Source organism: Apis mellifera, linkage group LG12, assembly GCF_003254395.2.
Source record: "Apis mellifera strain DH4 linkage group LG12, Amel_HAv3.1, whole genome shotgun sequence".
Classification (NCBI taxonomy): Eukaryota; Metazoa; Arthropoda; class Insecta; order Hymenoptera; family Apidae; genus Apis; species Apis mellifera.
In genome coordinates this window covers 1,561,154-1,580,970 of record NC_037649.1, presented here as the reverse complement: position 1 = coordinate 1,580,970, position 19,817 = coordinate 1,561,154, and the positions used below count along the sequence as shown (strand labels likewise).

General features: G+C 24.5%; 1 long non-coding RNA gene across 1 annotated transcript in view; it reads right to left on the bottom strand.

Annotated features, from left to right (window-relative positions):
- The window catches only part of LOC100577559, a 49,775-nt gene extending 30,275 nt beyond the window's left edge, over window positions 1-19,500 (bottom strand). The window contains exons 1-2 of the long non-coding RNA XR_003305847.1: window positions 18,832-19,500; window positions 11,128-11,262 (exon numbers count right to left, since the gene is read on the bottom strand). This is a non-coding gene — a long non-coding RNA (uncharacterized LOC100577559). The remainder of the gene's footprint in view (window positions 1-11,127; window positions 11,263-18,831) is intronic.
- Window positions 19,501-19,817: the final 317 nt, after the last annotated feature.

Genomic DNA, 19,817 nt, shown 5'->3' with positions numbered 1-19,817 from the left:
ATTTTTTTCTTTTTATCTTTTTTTTGTAATAGCATTATAATTGTAGAAGAATTTTTTAATGTAATGAATGTAATATTATGTAATATTGTAATGTAATTATGTAAAATTGTAATATAATGTAATGAATGTAATATTGATGCAGATTTGAAATTTAGTTAGAAAGAATAGGTGGGTTTTTCAAATTTCCATTTTTGTCATTTTTTATATTAATCCAGAAGATTCTTTTGAGTTATATTGAGTTATGATGACTAATATTGATGTTTAATATTGTTTAATATATATAAAGGAAATGTTATTATGGAATTTTTTGTACAATGAATTTGAACATTTAATTGAATATATTTTGACAGAACTTTCTTTCTTTTTAAAAACTTTGTTCATTGTACTGTAACTATTTATCTGATTCATGTTTTTCCTATATTTATATAATATTTATATAAAAATATATCTTGTAAGAGTATATATCTTATGAAAACATATCAAAATATAGTAATGTTAGTCCAATTAATTATTTCTATGAAAATAGATAAATATATTGAGTGAAAAATCACAAGAAAAATTGTTTTCATGGACTAGAGAAAGAAATATTGAATGTTACTTTTCTTATAAAATAGGTATTATTCATGAAACTTAATACTTTTAAGAGAATGAAAGAAAAATAAAGAATGATTATATACACTGACCAAGAAATTATAATTATTATGTATATATGATTAAGATTATAATGTCATTATAAAACTATTTGAAGAAAGAAACTTTGTTTCATTATACTATTACAATATTGTATTATATTGTATTATAATTGTATTATATATTGTTTCATTGTAATTATTTATCTGATTCACGTTTTTCCTATGTTTATATAATATGTATATAAAAACATATCCTGTAAGAATATATCTTGTAAAAATATGACAAAATATAGTAATGTTAGTCCAATTATTTATATATTATTTATATAATTATTTCTATAAAAATGGATAAGTATATTGATTGAAAAATCTCACAATCACAGAAAAAGAAAAATTGTTTTCATGGACAAGAGAAAGAAATATTGAATGCTACTTTTCTTATAAATGCATATAAGACTTTTAAGAGAATGAAAGAAAAATAAAGAATAATTATATACAGTGACCAAGAAAATGAACATTTTAATTATTATGTACATATGATTAAGATTATAATATCATTATAAAACTACTTGAAAAAAGAAATAACACTAATTTTCCCAAAAATATTATATCCATCATTGCATCTAGTATACATATTAAAATCTGTTTAGATATAGATTGCAATTAAAACCACAAATATCAGAATTGTACAAAATAAATCATTTAAAGAAAAAGATCAAAACAATCAATTTGAATGATTTCACTATATGAAAACTACGTGAAACGTTTGCATTCACGAATTTTTATCGAGAGAGATCTAATTTCTGTGCCCGCGACCTCAAGCTTCGAACCATAACTCTATGTGCACACATATAATCCCTGTGGCCGGGCGATATTATCTTTCAGAATTCGTCGTTGGTTTCCGGTGAAGCCGGATTTAAGACGTGATGCATGGAGCAGATATTACTTTTCAGAGCCTCATCGGTGGTCCGATAACTCTCTTAAACTATGTCCCAGTCCAAGAAATATATGTGAACGATATTACTTTTCTACCCTTTTATAAATGTATCCGCGATACCAGCCAGTGGTATAACCAAAGTTGTTGCTTTTATTTTTCATCCCCATTAAGAAAATGAAATCGAAAAGTCGAAAGTTGGCAAAACGATAAAAATAATTTCGATGAAATTTTTATTTTTGAAAAGAATTATCTCTTTAATTTTGAATAATTTGACTTTTTGAGAAGAAAATTGACGTTGTTTAATTATAAGTATCTCTAAAAAAAATAGCTATAAAAATAGCTGTTTGATTATTGTAAAATATTCTATTATTTAGTTTATTTTATTCTTTTTTTAATTTTCTCTCTTTATTTTTATATATTATTATGTATATTTTATTGATTTTTTTTATTGTAATTTCAAAAAAATAATTTTTTAAGCATTGAAATATTCTCAAACGACACTTGGTTTAAACAATTTCTTCCAAGAGAAATATTTCTTCGCTCAAATGCGATACAAAAAAATTAAAATTTATCCCACGGAATTTATCCCAATTACTACTTTCTCACGATTAAATTCCTTCATATTATACAACATTCCGATCTGACCTTAACATACCGTTTAAAATTATCTAAAAATTCCTCGATACTTTCAAATTATCACTGCAAAATTCATCGCGCTATAAAAAATGATTAATCATCGGTCGAAGAACAAAAAAATTAGGATCACTGAAAATTTTCTGTAAATATTTTTATCTGTTTCTAATAATAATTTATTATCAAGTAATAAATTAATTATTAGCAGATATTATATAACAATATATAAGAATAATGATTTTTTTCTAATTGTTTTATCATATTTTTCATTTTTCATACAAAATTAATTCCAAAGATTTTTAATTTGATTAGTAGCGAGATTAATTAATTGGAAATATAATAAAAAATAATAAAATATTACGTATAATATATAAATTATTAAAATGTGAAAAATACATTAATGATCAATAAAATTTGCAATTAAGTTTCAAGTTCAAATCTTTGAATTTAAAAATAAAAACATAAAAATATACGTTGAAAATTGTGAGTAATTCTAAATTTTTGATCAGAGATTTGAAATAGAAATATTTTCAAGAAATACATATCGTTTCTTAATCATTAAAAAATATTCTTCATATGATAAATTCTAGGATTTTAATTTTATTTACAAGGGATGTAAGAGATGTACAACAGAATTTGAAACACAAATATTTCAATATCTATGAATAATCAGGACAGAATAGATAATTTCTTAATTAATAGCTACTTTTACACTATATTGAATTAATTCCTTTAAATTAATACCTAATTTACATTAAATAAAATTTTAAATTTCTAAGGAATATAGCATACTACTTATTTTAACTTTAAAGCTAAAGAATCTACAAAAAAATTTGAGATACAAATATTTTAGGTGTCTTCAAAAATAAAAAAATTCTAGATAAAATTCATCTAAGAAACTTTACACTGTATTTAATTAATTCCTTTAAATTGATATCTAATTTACATTAAACAAAATTTTAAATTTCTAAGGAATATAACATACAACATATTTTAACTTTAAAACTAAAGAATCTACAAAAAAAATGCAAATATTTTAGATGTCCTCAGAAATAAAAAAATTCTAGATAAAATTCACCTAAGAAACTTTACATTGTATTGAATTAATCTCTTTAAATTAATATCTAATTTACATTAAATAAAATTTTAAATTTCTAAGGAATATAACATACTACTTATTTTAATTTTAAAGCTAAAGAACAAAAAAATTTAAGATACAAATATTTTAGGTGTCCTCAAAAATAAAAAAATTCTAGATAAAATTCACCTAAGAAACTTTACATTGTATTGAATTAATCTCTTTAAATTAATATCTAATTTACATTAAATAAAATTTTAAATTTCTAAGGAATATATATTTTAACTTTAAAACTAAGAATTTACAAAAAAAATGCAAATATTTTAAATGTCTTCAAAAATAAAAAAATTCTAGATAAAATTCACTCAAGAAATTAAAAACAAGTTAAACTACATTTGATAAATCAAAACAGGGATAGTAATTAATCGAGTAATTAAATAATATAATAATTTTGGCGTATTTAAAAGTAAAATCGGAACGCAAAATTTTTAATAACGAATTCTATCATAAGAGGAGATAAAACTCATAACAAAGATGTAACAAGTCGATACAACAATACTTGAGGGGCGCGAGTGAACGATCCATGACGTAGAGCGCGAAGCGGGTCGTTTATCCAGGCCGTTCCGTAGCCTGTAGGGATGAATCACAGAGTCGAGTCTGATCGGTAACCGTCCACGGAGCTCGACCTGGCTTTTATTAGACCGGCTGACACCGAGGATCACTGCCAAACTAGGACCGCGCGAACAATGGCTTCCACGTATCGAGCCGGTCCGTTCGAAAATAACCACGACCAACCACTGTCGTTTCCTGTCCCGCTCTATCTCGTGCACAAGTACCCTGACTAAAAAGGAAATGGCCGATCGTGCGTGGAACGCCATGGTCGATTGGTACGAAAGGGAAAGTGCAAAGAAGAAAACGAAGAGGAGGAGGAGGAGGAGGAGGAAGGGTGAAAGTGCACGAAGTCGATGCACTTGGGACAAAAAGAAGGGTAGAGGATTGAAAGGGATTCGAGGTGAGATTTCCGAATATCAGCTTCTCCGGATATTGCCTAAGTAGACAAAATGGTGGAGTTGTAAGATTAAATGGAACACCTATTCGACAACTTATTCTGGGTTAAATAGTTAAGTTTTAATTTTTTTTTTTGTCGAAATTTATATGATGTTAAGATATACTGTATGGTTTTAAGAATTAGTATTAAGAATTTTTTCTTTTCTTTAAAAAGACAAATCAAAATGAGTATTTGAAATATAATTAATAAAATAAATAGTTTTATTAATTGTAGAGTTAGAACAATCTTGAAAGTAACAAGTTTTAATTTTTGTATTCTTGAAATTATATAAACAAGGAATAATAGTCCACTAAAGATATTATAAATATACTTTGTAAATCTACATTCTACTAATTAATTCTCGATATATTATTATTTTTTACATACATTAAAATTATCTATATATCTCTCACTCTTTTTTAACTCCCCTCTATATTCTGTAATTGTAAATGAATATTTGAAATATAATTAGTAAAATAAATAGTTTTATTAACTGTGGAACTAGAACTAGAATTTTGAAAGTAAGTTTTAATTTTTGTATTCTTGAAATTATATAAACAAGGAATAATAGTCCACTAAAGATATTATAAATATACTTTGTAAATCTACATTCTACTAATTAATTCTCAATATATTATTGTTTTATACATACATTAAAATTATCTACATATCTTTACTCTCTTTTAACTCCCCTGTATATTTTGTAATTGTAAATTTGAAATATAAATATTTGAAATATAATTATATGAAATATAATATTAACAGTAGAATTAGAACAATCTTGAAAGTAACAAGATTTAATTCTTAAAATTATATAAATAAGGAATAATACTCTACTAAAAACATTATAAATATACTTTGTAAATCTACATTTTACTAATAATTCTCAATATATTATTGTTTTATACATACATTAAAATTATCTATTTTTCTTTTACTCTCTTTTAACTCCCCTGTATATTTTGTAATTGTAAATTTGAAATATAATTTATTAACAGTAGAAAAATCTTAGAAAAATCTTGAATGTAACAAATTTTAATTTTTGTATTCTTGAAATTATATAAACAATGAATAATACTAGAAACATTATAAATATACTTTGTAAATCTACATTCTACTAATTAATTCTCAATATATTATTGTTTTATACATACATTAAAATACATCTACATATCTCTCACTCTCTTTTAACTTCCCTCTATATTCTGTAATTGTAAATGAATATTTGAAATATAATTAGTAAAATAAATAGTTTTATAAATAATAGAGCTAGAACAATCTTGAAAGTAACAAATTTTAATTTTTGTATTCTTGAAATTATATAAACAAAGAATAATAATCCATTAAAGATATTATAAATATACTTTGTAAATCTACATTCTATTAATTAATTCTCAATATATTATTGTTTTATACATTAAAATTATCTACATATGTGTGGTATCATTTTCACAATAATTCTCAACTTTATGAGAATTCCATACATTTCAAACTTTCATTTCAAACTACTTCAATTTATTACAGAATAATTAATGTTATCATTCTAAAAATTGGCTGAAAGAATAATTTGGGATTGGAAATAAGTTTTAATCTTCTTAAACTTTTTAAATTTCACTGAACTAACAAATTTAATAATTTTATCAAATTTAATCAAATATATCAGGTAATAAATATTAATTCACAAATTTTAGACATTTTATTATATTTCTAGTATAGAGAAGTATAACCTAACATCACTTCAGAAAAAGTTTGATAGCTGCCCTGAATCCTTGTTTCGATCTTCAAACCTCATCCCAGAATTCCCAGACTGCCTTCCCAGAACGCAATGGATCGATGATACAGAACCTCCGAGAACTGTTTGGAATTTCGTCAACGCTGATCTCTGGCATTGGAAACCTTCGATTTTCTACCAATAGGCGAATAGGAATATCGAGAATAACTATTTTGTACGTAGATGTACCAATGTGAAGATTAATTGTAAGCAATTATTTTAACAATAATTGCGTTACAAATTTATAAATAAATTAATACATTCCTTATCACTTTTATAATTTTTAACAGAATTAATTAATGAATATAAATATTAAATTCACATTGATCTTTATATATTCAATTAAATTTATTACCATTTTAAAAATAAAAAGAATTTAAGGGGAAAAAACACTAAGCAAATTAATAAATATGATATTTTTAAAATTTTCAATTTTTCCCATTGCTTAATTATTACAATAATTAAATCTAACTTGCTTGTATTTATTGTATATAAAATTTAATATATCTACAATAATTAGTAAATTAATAGTACAAATTGATTTTCATGTTAGAAATGAAATTTTGAGAAAAATATACAATGTCAAACGAGGATAATTTCATACACGTTAAAAATTAACTATTGCAACAAAAGATGCATAAATCGATGAGATTTCAAAATTGAGAAGAGAATTAAAAAATCGAAATGATTTGCATAACACTTGCTCTAAAAGCCACTTTCTTCCATCCGCATTTGCCAAATACATACTTGATCGTCCTTGAAGGGTTAAGAGAGGATAATGCCACATGATGCGAGCCAATTGGCGAAAATTTTCGTAGCGACACAAGGAAAACGTATTGCTACGCATTAAAGGAGGGTCGATGAAATTGAAGGTATTGTGCACGTGATCTGCCGTAATGTCCCGTGGAGAACCAAGAAATCTGTCGAGAGAGAGAGAGAGAGAGAGAGAGAGAGAGAGAGAGAGAGAGAGAGAGAGAGAGAGAGAGAGGGAAATGACGCGGAAGGAAAGTTGATGGAAACTTGGAGAATGTCAGGTGATTCGGTCAATGGCCACTTTTCATGGAGCTAACACAGAAAATTGCCAATTGATATGTGCGTAATTGAATGCACGAATAAATCACGGAAATTGAAGGAAAATATATAATTTTTATTTCTCGAACGGGATTTTCGAGATTGGAAATTCGAAACCTCTGGAAAATTTTAAGGATAAATTTTAAGATTTAAGGATAAATATTTAGAGAATGATAATTTTATTATTATCATCTTGAACAGGATTGTGATGATTTAATGATCGTTGTTTAAATAATTTAGGTTGGACAATTTTAGTTCAAGCATATAAATATGCAATATATGATAATTATTGTATAAAAATAAGTTACGTGCTATTTAAAAAAAAAATCTGACATTTGAATATCAATACAACAACTCAAACTCAACACGTGTCGACAGCATTTGATAATACAAGTTCCATCATCATCCGTCACCACGCACAACTTCCGGCGTATCAACTCGGCAAAACCGGAACAACATCGATATCACTTTCCTAAACACATCTTCTATATCTCCTCTTTCACGCTATACTATAATCACTATAATCAAAAACAAATCAATAAATAAATAAAGATAAGCAAAAAGATTAATTCAATATTTTATTTCATAGCAATAACTTAATTGTTTTTAAAAAGAAAATGGAATAAAAGATAAATTTAATATTACTTTGTTTCATAGCAATAATCTAATTGTTTTGTCCTAAACACATCTTCTATATCCCTTTTTCATTATAATTAAAATTTCAAAAATAAATCAATAAATAAATAAGAGATAAGCAAAAAGATAAATTTAATATTACTTTGTTTCATAACATAATAACATAATTGTTAATTGTTTTGTCCTAAACATATCTTTTATATATATCCCTTTTTCATTATAACCAAAATTTCAAAAACAAATCAATAAATAAATAAGAAATAAGCAAAAAGATAAATTCAGTAAAAAATGGAATAAAAGATAAATTCAGTATTATTTTGTTTCTTAGCAATAACCTAATTGTTTTTAAGAAGAATGAAAGATGGAATAAAAGATAAATTCAGTACTATTTTGTTTTATACTTAGTTTCTTTGTCCTAAACATATCTTCTATACTTCTTTTTCACTAACTACTTTCACTAACCATTAAAATTTTAAACATATATCAATAAATAAATAGAGATAAATTTAATATTATTTTGTTTTATAGCAATAATCTAATTGTTTTTAAAAAGGAAATGAAATAAAAGATAAATTTAATATTACTTTGCTTCATAACAATAACCTAATTGTTTTATCCTAAACACATTTTCTATATCCCTTTTCCATTATAACTAAAATTTCAAAAACAAATCAATAAATAAATAAGAGATAAGCAAAAAAATGAAGTCAGTATTATTTTGTTTCATAACAACAACTTAATTATTTTTAAGAAGAAAATAAAAGATAAATTCAATATTATTTTGTTTCCTATACAATAATCTAATAGTTTTGTCCTAAACACATCTTCTACATTCCTCCTTCACTAACTATTTTCATTAACTATTATAACTAAAATTTTAAAAATATATCAATAAATAAATAAAGATAAATTTAGTATTATTTTGTTTTGTAACAATAATCTAATTGTTTTTAAAAAGGATATGGAATAAAAGATAAATTTAATATCACTTTGTTTCATAACAATAACCTAATTGTTTTGTTCTAAACACAAACATTTTCTATATTCCTTTTTCACTATAACCAAAATTTCAAAAAGAAATCAATAAATAAATAGGAGATAAGCAAAAAGATAAATTCAGTATTACTTTATTTCCTAGCAATAACCTAATTGTTTTGTCCTAAACACATCTTCTATATTCCTTTCACTAACTACTTTCACTAGCCATTATAACCAAAATTTTAAAAATATATCAATAAATAAATAAAGATAAATTATTATTTTGTTTCGTAGCAATAATCTAATTGTTTTTAAAAAGGAAATTGGAACACAATCAAATATTTTAAGATCATAATAAATTCACAAGGAAAAGTAAAATTTCTTGTTACGATTTACGAAAATTAATAATCAATTGATTCAGTTAAACAAATAATCGATATATCGATATATCATCGATTACTCCAAATTCAATCATTCGAATAATTGATATTTAAATTAACCAAAACTTCGAATAATCAATCATTACAAGATTTTATTTTATTAAAACTATAAATATCAATGATGATCTTATTAAAAAATCAAACCATTTCGCTTTCCACAAAACTTCTTTTCCCTATGAAATGAAATCAATACTACAACCATATCCACAATTTTTCATCCATCCATCCATCCATCCATCGTTGCCCCATGATTCAAGATACGCAACTGCAAGAATTCGAAATTTATCAACTGATTCTTATTCAAATAACAATATTATTTGCGAAAGGGTCGAAGGAAACCGCATTCCACCGTGTTTCTCACTCGGTTTCAAACCCTTCAGACACGAGATATTTCGTCGCTCAAGCGGTGACAACGTTGTGTTTTACTTCTCCTCTCCATCTCTTTTTTCTTCTTCCCTTCCTCCTTTTTTCTTCTTTCTTTTTTTCCCCCTCCTTCTATCGATTATCGTTACCCCATAGAGGATTCCACGAAGCTTAGCGGCGGGGTGAGAGCATCCGCTTGTAGCTTCGCTCTTGCACAGTGTCCCGGGGATTAGTTCTGGCTTTAATGTCCGACGACAAGGGATTTCAAAGGTAATTGAATCGGGTACAACGATTCGCCCGAGTCTTTAAAGCCGCGGGACAGATCGTAGACTAAGGTCGGCGGGCGATTATGTGTCGGGTTGACTGATGAAATTGCGAGTTTTGATTTTGCGGATGTGATTGAGGGGATTTTTAGAGGACGATTTCTTTATATAGGATGGGATATCTTTTTTTTTTTTTTATTCTTCGATTTTATTCTTTCATCAGGATGGAAATTGAAGGGTTTATGGCAAAAATACTTCTTTTTGGAATTTATAATGTTTATTTAAAAAATTTTATTTAAAAACATCTCTTTTGATGCGATTCAAATTTAATAATGTTTAATAAATTGTAAATAAATAAATGTGATAATAATTTTTGTATATTGTTTACACGATTGGGAATTTAAGGATTATTTCTAATTATGATAGGCATGATAAGTGAAGTTGGTTTTTTTAATAAAAGGATTAAAATGATATTAAAATTGAAAAGTTTGGAATTTGAAAGATTCGTATTACTATACGTGGAAAGAAATGAAATTTTTCATTTGATGGATGACTTATCTCAGGTTTGATTGATTTCTTTACTCTTAGTGAAAGAGAAAATGAAAATTATATGATGGATTATACAATATTTTTATAATTACTATCCTATAATATTACTTTCTTTTCATCATATTAATAACATATGACGTTAAGAATCTGGTTATATAAATCAAAAATTTTCCAATTTTTTAATGCAATAAGAAAAGTAAAGAAAATAAATTCCATCTATTTGTGATGATGTTATGTGCACTTTGAATTTCACTTTTTCTACAGTTTTCTACATTTTAAAGCAATATTACAAGTAATATTTTTATTATCAGAAAAAGTTTAGGTTCAATCATTGATTTAAATTTTTTTAATAGAAAAAAGTAAAAACATATTCGTTTTAATAAATTTCAAGTTGGAAATTATGTTCGAAAGGAGTAAAGAAACGGTAGAAGAATTCGAAAAGATTGAAACTCTTTTTAAGCAAGCAATCTCGTTCTTTTATCGTTTTATTATCCTATAAATGTATTATTCAACATCCAATGAAATTTTCTAAATCGTATCCTTTTCCATAAAAATTATATCCTATCTCGTTGAAAATGCCAATCTCTGGATATTTCGATTGTAAAAATTTAAGAATCCACATCATGGCAAATAAAAATAAGCTTTGAGGTTTGCCATCCATTCTAAAATGAAAAGCTAGAAGAGCAGCTATCTCGAATTTGCAACAAAGTTTAATGTACCAAACTCACCGGCATATTGCAACTTCTTTGGACAACTCAAATACGTAAATACCGAGTTGTATTTGAGAGATTGACCGTCCGATTCAGGAAGATAATTAATCCGGTCAATCAAATTTTAACACCGTCAGGCTAATCCTCCTCAATCTGAAAAAATACGATATATTAAAATATATTAGTCAAATTTGAAAATCCTAATTATGAGATAAATTTTATGATTAATTAATATCATTTCATTAATCAATTGAATATTTTAAATATAAAAACAATTGAAATCATAAAATTTTCCAGCATTTTTCAAATATATATATATATAATTTAAATTTGAAAATCCTAATTATAAGATAAATTTTATGATTAATTAATATCATTTCATTAATCAATTGAATACTTTAAATACATATTGATATAATTAATATAGAAACAATTGAAATCAACATCTAAAATTTTCATTAACATTTTCCAAATATATATATGTAACTTAAATTTGAAAATCCTAATTATGAGATGAATTTTATGATTAATTAATATCATTTCATTGATCAATTGAATATTTTAAATACATGTTGATATAATTAATATAGAAACAATTGAAATCATAAAATTTTCCATATATATATTTTTCAAATATATATATATATATAACTTAAATTTGAAAATCCTAATTATGAGATAAATTTTATAGTTAATTAATATCATTTCATTAATCAATTGATTCTTCGAATATATGTTGATATAATTAATATAGAAACAATTGAAATCATAAAATTTTCCAGCATTTTTCAAATATATATATATATATAACTTAAATTTGAAAATCCTAATTATGAGATAAATTTTATGATTAATTAATATCATTTCATTAATCAATTGAATATTTTAAATATAAAAACAATTGAAATCATAAAATTTTCCAGCATTTTTCAAATATGTATATATAATTTAAATTTGAAAATCCTAATTATAAGATAAATTTTATGATTAATTAATATCATTTCACTAATCAATTGAATACTTTAAATACATGTTGATATAATTAATATAGAAACAATTGAAATCAACATCTAAAATTTTCATTAACATTTTCCAAATATATATATGTAACTTAAATTTGAAAATCCTAATTATGAGATGAATTTTATGATTAATTAATATTATTTTATTGATCAATTGATTCTTCGACTATTTTAAATACATATTGATATAATTAATATAGAAACAATTAAAATCAACATCTAAAATTTTCAACATTTTCCAAATATATATATATATAATTTAAATTTGAAAATCCCAATTATGAGATAAATTATATATCAAATATATCAAATTATATATCAAATATATATATATATATATAAATTTGAAAATCCTAATTATGAGATAAATTTTATGATCAATTAATATCATTTCATTAATCAATTGAATACTTTAAATACATGTTGATATAATTAATATAGAAACAATTGAAATCATAAAATTTTCCAGCATTTTTCAAATATATATATATAAAATTTAAATTTGAAAATTCTAATTATAAGATAAATTTTATGATCAATTAATATCATTTCATTGATCAATTGAATAGTTTAAATACATATTGATATAATTAATATAGAAACAATTGAAATCATAAAATTTCCCAGCATTTTCCAAATATATATATATAACTTAAATTTGAAAATCCTAATTATGAGATAAATTTTATGATCAATTAATATCATTTCATTGATCAATTGAATAGTTTAAATACATATTGATATAATTAATATAGAAACAATTGAAATCATAAAATTTCCCAGCATTTTCCAAATATATATATATAACTTAAATTTGAAAATCCTAATTATGAGATAAATTTTATGATCAATTAATATCATTTCATTGATCAATTGAATACTTTAAATACATGTTGATATAGAAACAATAATAATATAGAAACTAATATAGAAACAATTGAAATCAACATCTAAAATTTTCATTAACATTTTCCAAATATATATATATATAACTTAAATTTGAAAATCTAATCTAATTATGAGATGAATTTTATGATTAATTAATATTATTTTATTGATCAATTGATTCTTCGACTATTTTAAATACATGTTGATATAATTAATATAGAAACAATTGAAATCAACGTCTAAAATTTTCAACATTTTCCAAATATATATATATATTATATATATTTTATATATTATATATATTATATATATAACTTAAATTTGAAAATCCTAATTATGAGATAAATTTTATGATCAATTAATATCATTTCATTGATCAATTGAATACTTTAAATACATATTGATATAATTAATATAGAAACAATTGATATAATTAATATAGAAATCATAAAATTTTCCAGTATTTTCCAAATATATATATATATAACTTTATAATTATACAAAGAGATAAAAAGATGCTGAAATTCTTTGATCTCAAAGAAGAAATTTTCTATCGACATCACATAATTTCCTTATCACATTAGACGAATAATCCTCTTTATTCCTCTCTTTTAAATTATCCTCACAACGATATTACAAATAACAATACAGTTACACTTCGAAGCTTCGCCCTTCCTTCTAATCCTCGAGATTATCGAAAAATCGTTCATCCGCGAGCTCCAAAATGGAGGTAAGACGAAAAGAAGAAGATCTCGCGTAAGAGGAGGGCGACGAGGGAGCGAGCGGGTTTGAATTCGAGTGCACAGGCTGGTACACGCGTTATCCGGTTAATTCTTTCTGACTGGTTCTCGGCGAGCAGAACCGGAAGTGGTGCCTCTCTCTCTCTCTTTCTCTCTCTCTTTTCGTGTCAGATGGCCCGTGCTCGTGCACGTCGTCGATTTCCCCAGTTTTGATCTGCCATGTGGAAGGATCTGATCGCTATGAAACGAGCATCGGCCTACGAACGAACCGAACCTGTAATCGGATGGCTGAAGATCGGGGGCCAACCCTGTGTGACGGTGGCAAAGGTAACCAAAGCTTGTGAACATAATGAACGATATTTCGGACCTGCTTCCAACCCTTTTTTCTTTTCGTTGGAGGAGGAGAGGAAGGGAGAGGAAAAGAGACGAAGGAGAGGAAAAAATTAGTCGCGGTGCAAATGAAGCGTTGACGTCTCGTGAACGAGGAACCGGAAGAAGAATTATCGATCAGGGATTCGAATGGAATAAATTTGATCGAGAAACAAGAAGAGTTTAACAATCGTGTTTCTCGTTCTGGTTTCAAACGTACATTGAAGCATACGGTAATAATATTTTGTGTGATATATCATATAATTGTAATATATTAACATTTGTCCTTTTCGAATGATTTCTTATAAAATTAATAAGAATGTGATAATTAAATAAATATTATGTAATTGTAATATATTAATATTTGTTTTTTTGGAATGATTTGTAATGAAATTTGTAATAATATATTCTGTAACATATTGTGTAATTGTAATTGTACTAACATTTGTACTTTTAGAATGATTTGTAATAAAATTTGTAATAATATATTCTGCAACATATTGTGTAATTGTAATATAATAACATTTATTCTTTTGGAATGATTTCTAATAAAATTTGGGAAATATTTAATTATAACAATGTGTAATTGAAACATACAACAATAATAATATATTATATAATTGTAACATATTAACATTTATCCTTTTGGAATGATTTCTAATAAAATTTGGGAAATATTTAATTATAAGAATGTGTAATTAAAACATATAATAATAATATTTTACATAATTCTAACATTTGTTCTTTTGGAATGGTTTGTAATAAAATTTGTAATAACATATTCTGTAATATATTGTGTAATTGTAATATATTAATATTTGTTTTTTTGGAATGATTTCTAATAAAATTTGTAATAATATATTCTGTAACATATTATGTAATTGTAATTGTATTAACATTTGTACTTTTAGAATGATTTGTAATAAAATTTGTAGTAATATATTCTGCAATATATTGTGTTATTGTAATATATTGACATTTGTCCTTTTGAAATAATTTCTAATAAAATTTGGGAAATATTTAATTATGTGTAATTGAAACATACAATAATAATATATTATATAATTGTAACATATTATTAACATTTGTCCTTTTGGAATAATTTCAAATAAAATTTGGGAAATATTTAATTATAAGAATGTAATAATTGAATAAATATTATATAATTGTAACATATTAACATTTATCTTTTTGGAATAATTTGTAATAAAATTTGGGAAATATTTAATTATAAAAATTTGTAATTGAAATATACATACAATAATAATATATTATATAATTGTAACATATTAACCTTTGGAATGATTTGTAATGAAATTTATAATAATATATTCTGTAACATATCACATATATATGTAATTGTTTTATTCTTTTGGAATGATTTCTAATAAAATTTGGGAAATATTTAATTATAATTATAAATATTTAATTATAACAATGTGTCATTGAAACATATAATAATAATAATATTATATAATTAATATAATATAATATAATATATAATAAAATATAAAATATTATATAATTGTAATATATTAGCATTTGTTCCTTTGGAAATGATTTGTAATAAAATTTTTCATAATATATTCTGTAACCTATTGTGTAATTGTAATATATTAATATTTGTTTTTTGAAATGATTTTTAATAAAATTTGTAATAATATATCATGTAATTGTAATTGTATTAACATTTATTCTTTTGGAATGATTTGTAATGAAATTTGTAATAATATATTCTGTAACATATTTGTGTAATTGTAATATAATAACATTTATTCTTTTGGAATGATTTCTAGTAAAATTTCTCATAATATATTCTGTAACATATTTTGTAATTATAATATATTAATATTTTCTTTTGGATAATTTCTAATAAAATTTGAGAAATATTTAATTATAAGAATGTGATAATTGAATAAATATCATGTAATTATAATATATTAACATTTGTTTTTCTGTAATAATTTCTAATAAAATTTGTAGTAAATATATTCTGTAATATACTGTGTAATTATAATATATTAACATTCAATCAATTGTTATTATTTCAATTTTTTTAAGGAAATAATAAAAATATATATGTACACTATACTTCTTTACGTGTACTTCTTTGAAATTATTTTTAAAAACAAAACAAACACATTCATCCAAATCCATGAATAGTCGAAATCGTAGAATCGTAACAGATTAAATAAATGCTATAGCATAACACGATAGTGAAAAGAAAGGAGAAATCGATCCGAGAAGAATGGAACAAACACAGTGGGAAATGGTCGAGCGGCTTTTGTTTCCTCAGGATTATCAACTGTAAATTTGATTTTGATTTTAATTCTCTCTCAACCGGGTTCGCGAGTCTATTGGGTTGATTTTGATTTAAACCCTCTTGAGCGGCGAGATAATACGTACACATGGATGGAACTCGGCGGCCGGGAATTTTATTAATTAATTTCATCGCATCATCACGCGTAATGAAGCATTATACGCTTGCCGAGCTTCGTTATGCGTCATTTCGAATATTATTCAAATTTAAACGGATAATCGATATCGCGTTTTTAGACGATGTTCGAAAATATCGAACGTCAATTTCCCAAAATTATGCGAATAATTCGCGATTTTTCCATTAAATATTTGGATTACAAACTTGAAGTTACTGATCCTTCTTCTAATTGTTAATAGGATTTATTTGGTCGAAGAATGCTTCGATATTTTAACTCGATCAATTGTATAATTTGTATATCATTTCTATGAGATAATTTTCAAAATAAAAATATGGATATCGTGACCAGTATCGTTTAGTTACCATAGCGTTAAAAGGAACCAAATTAATCGAAAGTAATTCCATTTTGTTTTCAAAATTATTATTATTTTTTTAAATAAATATATCTATCAGTATTTGTTAGAAAAATGAAGATTTTGCATTTTATTTTCAAAATTATTATTTTTTTAAATAAATGTATCTATTAGTATTTGTTAGAAAAATAAAGATTTTGCATTTTGTTTTCAAAATTATTATTATTTTTTTTAAACAAATGTATCTATCAATATTTGTTAGAAAAATAAAGATTTTGCATTTTGTTTTCAAAATTATTATTATTTTTTTAAATAAATGTATCTATTAGTATTTGTTAGAAAAATAAAGATTTTGCATTTTGTTTTCAAAATTATTATTATTTTTTTTAAACAAATGTATCTATCAATATTTGTTAAAAAAATAAAGATTTTGCATTTTGCTTTCAAAATTATTATTATTTTTTTAAATAAATGTATCTATCAGTATTTGTTAGAAAAATAAAGAAAAAAATACTTGTGGACACGTTGTACCATTACACAGTAATACTATTAAATTTCCAACAATTTATCCTTATTACTATTTATTCCGCACTATTCTACCGCAAACTATGGCAATTAATATAAATTCCTATCGTAAATTTTCTTGTAAAGAATTGCATACACAAAGAGTTTATTTTCTTTCGAAAGAATGGCACAGTGGTTGGAATAATAGTTCGAGTTAACTGGATAAAATTATATTTCTCCATATTTTGAGTTTATATTATGGAGATTTAAGTTTTAGAAAATGATACTCATCCAATATTATATAATTACAATTTATCATTTCATTAAAGATTTATACGATATAAAAGTATGATTAAATATATTTAATTAGTATAAAATAAAAAAGAAAATATATATTTGAATCCTTAAGTTAACCAATTATTTGAAAGGGAAAAATATTTGATTGGGAAAAAAGGCAATTAACTTAGAAAGAGCTTTGAATTTTACAAAAAATAATACAATAAACGGGATCTTAATAATTGAAAATGAATTATTCTAAAGAAACAGATATTAAGGAAAAAGTGCTATCCTCGACAATTCTATAAATTATCCAATAAATATTGGCCAAAAATAAACCATAATTTAATAAAATAACAATAAAAATGATAAAAGTAAAAATTACAAAATGAAAAAATAAAAAAAATATTATAAGAAGACAATTGCTCAAAGATTGAAAGAAATAAAAAAATTGTCAATTAAAGTTAGAAATATTATCATTATTTATTTCCTTAAAATATAATAAATAAACAATAATAGAAATGCATATATTGTAATATAACATAGTTTAAAATTAATCCATAAATATCAATGGCTAAATCAAAAAATCCGCTGAATTGTGCCTGTACATGTCATAGGTGGCTGTGTATTAAAATTAATTTCAATTTGAGTTTGCAAAGTTTTGCAAATCAAATATGGCAGTGAAAAAGAGTTTCTACTTTTCATACGTTTAATCGTTACTGCAAATTTTGACAAATCATTACACATTGTGAAAAAATTCTAATATGAAAAAAAAAAACAAAATATATTTATTGATAATTTATAACGATTTGAATTAAAATAAATATCATATCCGTTACAAAATTGAAATTTAAACGTGTCTTAAAAAATTTACAAAATATTCCTCAACGATCGAAATGTGACCTATATTTTGTTCAATCTGCAAACGTTCAAGAAAAAGAATTTAAAATTTTAACGTACAAGAGTTTTAACGTACAGTCCTATATATATCGAAACAATTATTTTTCTATACATTTAAAAATGAATTTTGTCTATATGCATTATTCGAACCATTGTAGGCTAAATTCCTCGGAATAATTTGTAACGTAAAATCGCTGAAATACAAGAACACGTATTACCGCGTGTTACTTAACTCGAATACGCTATTATAATCTCGATACGTCGAAACTTGAACACACACGAGCGAGAAAACACAAAAGAAGAGGCAATGTCGGCGGATCGACAATCCATTGGTTGCTTCGTAGTGAGCATCGGGCGGATGATACGAAAGGCCAAACGGGATGGTTTATAAAGCGGGCTCCTCGCTCTCCCCGCCCGCGTATCGTCCACCGTCGACACATTTAACGATGCGAGTGACGTTTAGTCGTGGGTACAAACACGTGAAAATTTCTATAGGCCGGTACACACACGGCGTGTAGCCTTCGCTTTATGGCATCGTTCGAGCGACAAATTGCACTAAAAATAAACGTTCGCGCTCGGTTGCCACTACTGGCTATTCGCGCGTGCGAAGGTGGCCTCGAACCGGCCGTGTTCACAAGCTAACCCAGCCCCTCTCTCTCTCTTTGAAGTGTAGACGATTGGAAGTCCCCAGGCTTGCGAATTATGTGGCCGTTACGTTTTTACACCATGACCTACCTGCACGCCGCCCTTCCTCCTCACGATGGATTTATTTGGAACAACGAGCCGATTCTTGCTTGGAGGGAAAGACGAATTCACGTTTTTTTTCTGGATTTCTATAACGTTTATATAATGAATATGAAAAATATGAAGTTATTTTTACTTCTATTTATACTTAAGATCTTACTTAAGATTACTATTTATACTTAAGATTAATTTATAAGATAATTTATAAGATTTATATTTAAGATACTTAAGATACTTAAGATCAATTGAAAATTTTAAATTTAATTTAAATTTTAAATTTAAATTGAAGTTAAGAATAATGTTTTAATTTTATAAATATAATTCTTTATACATAGATTTATATACTTTTTTGAGAATATTTGTTTTCTTATTTCAATATGCCTTTAAAGATATATGTTTCTATATGTTTTTGGAAAAGATATTTTCAAACTTTGTTAGCAATTATGTATGAATACACCATCATTTGTTATTGGAT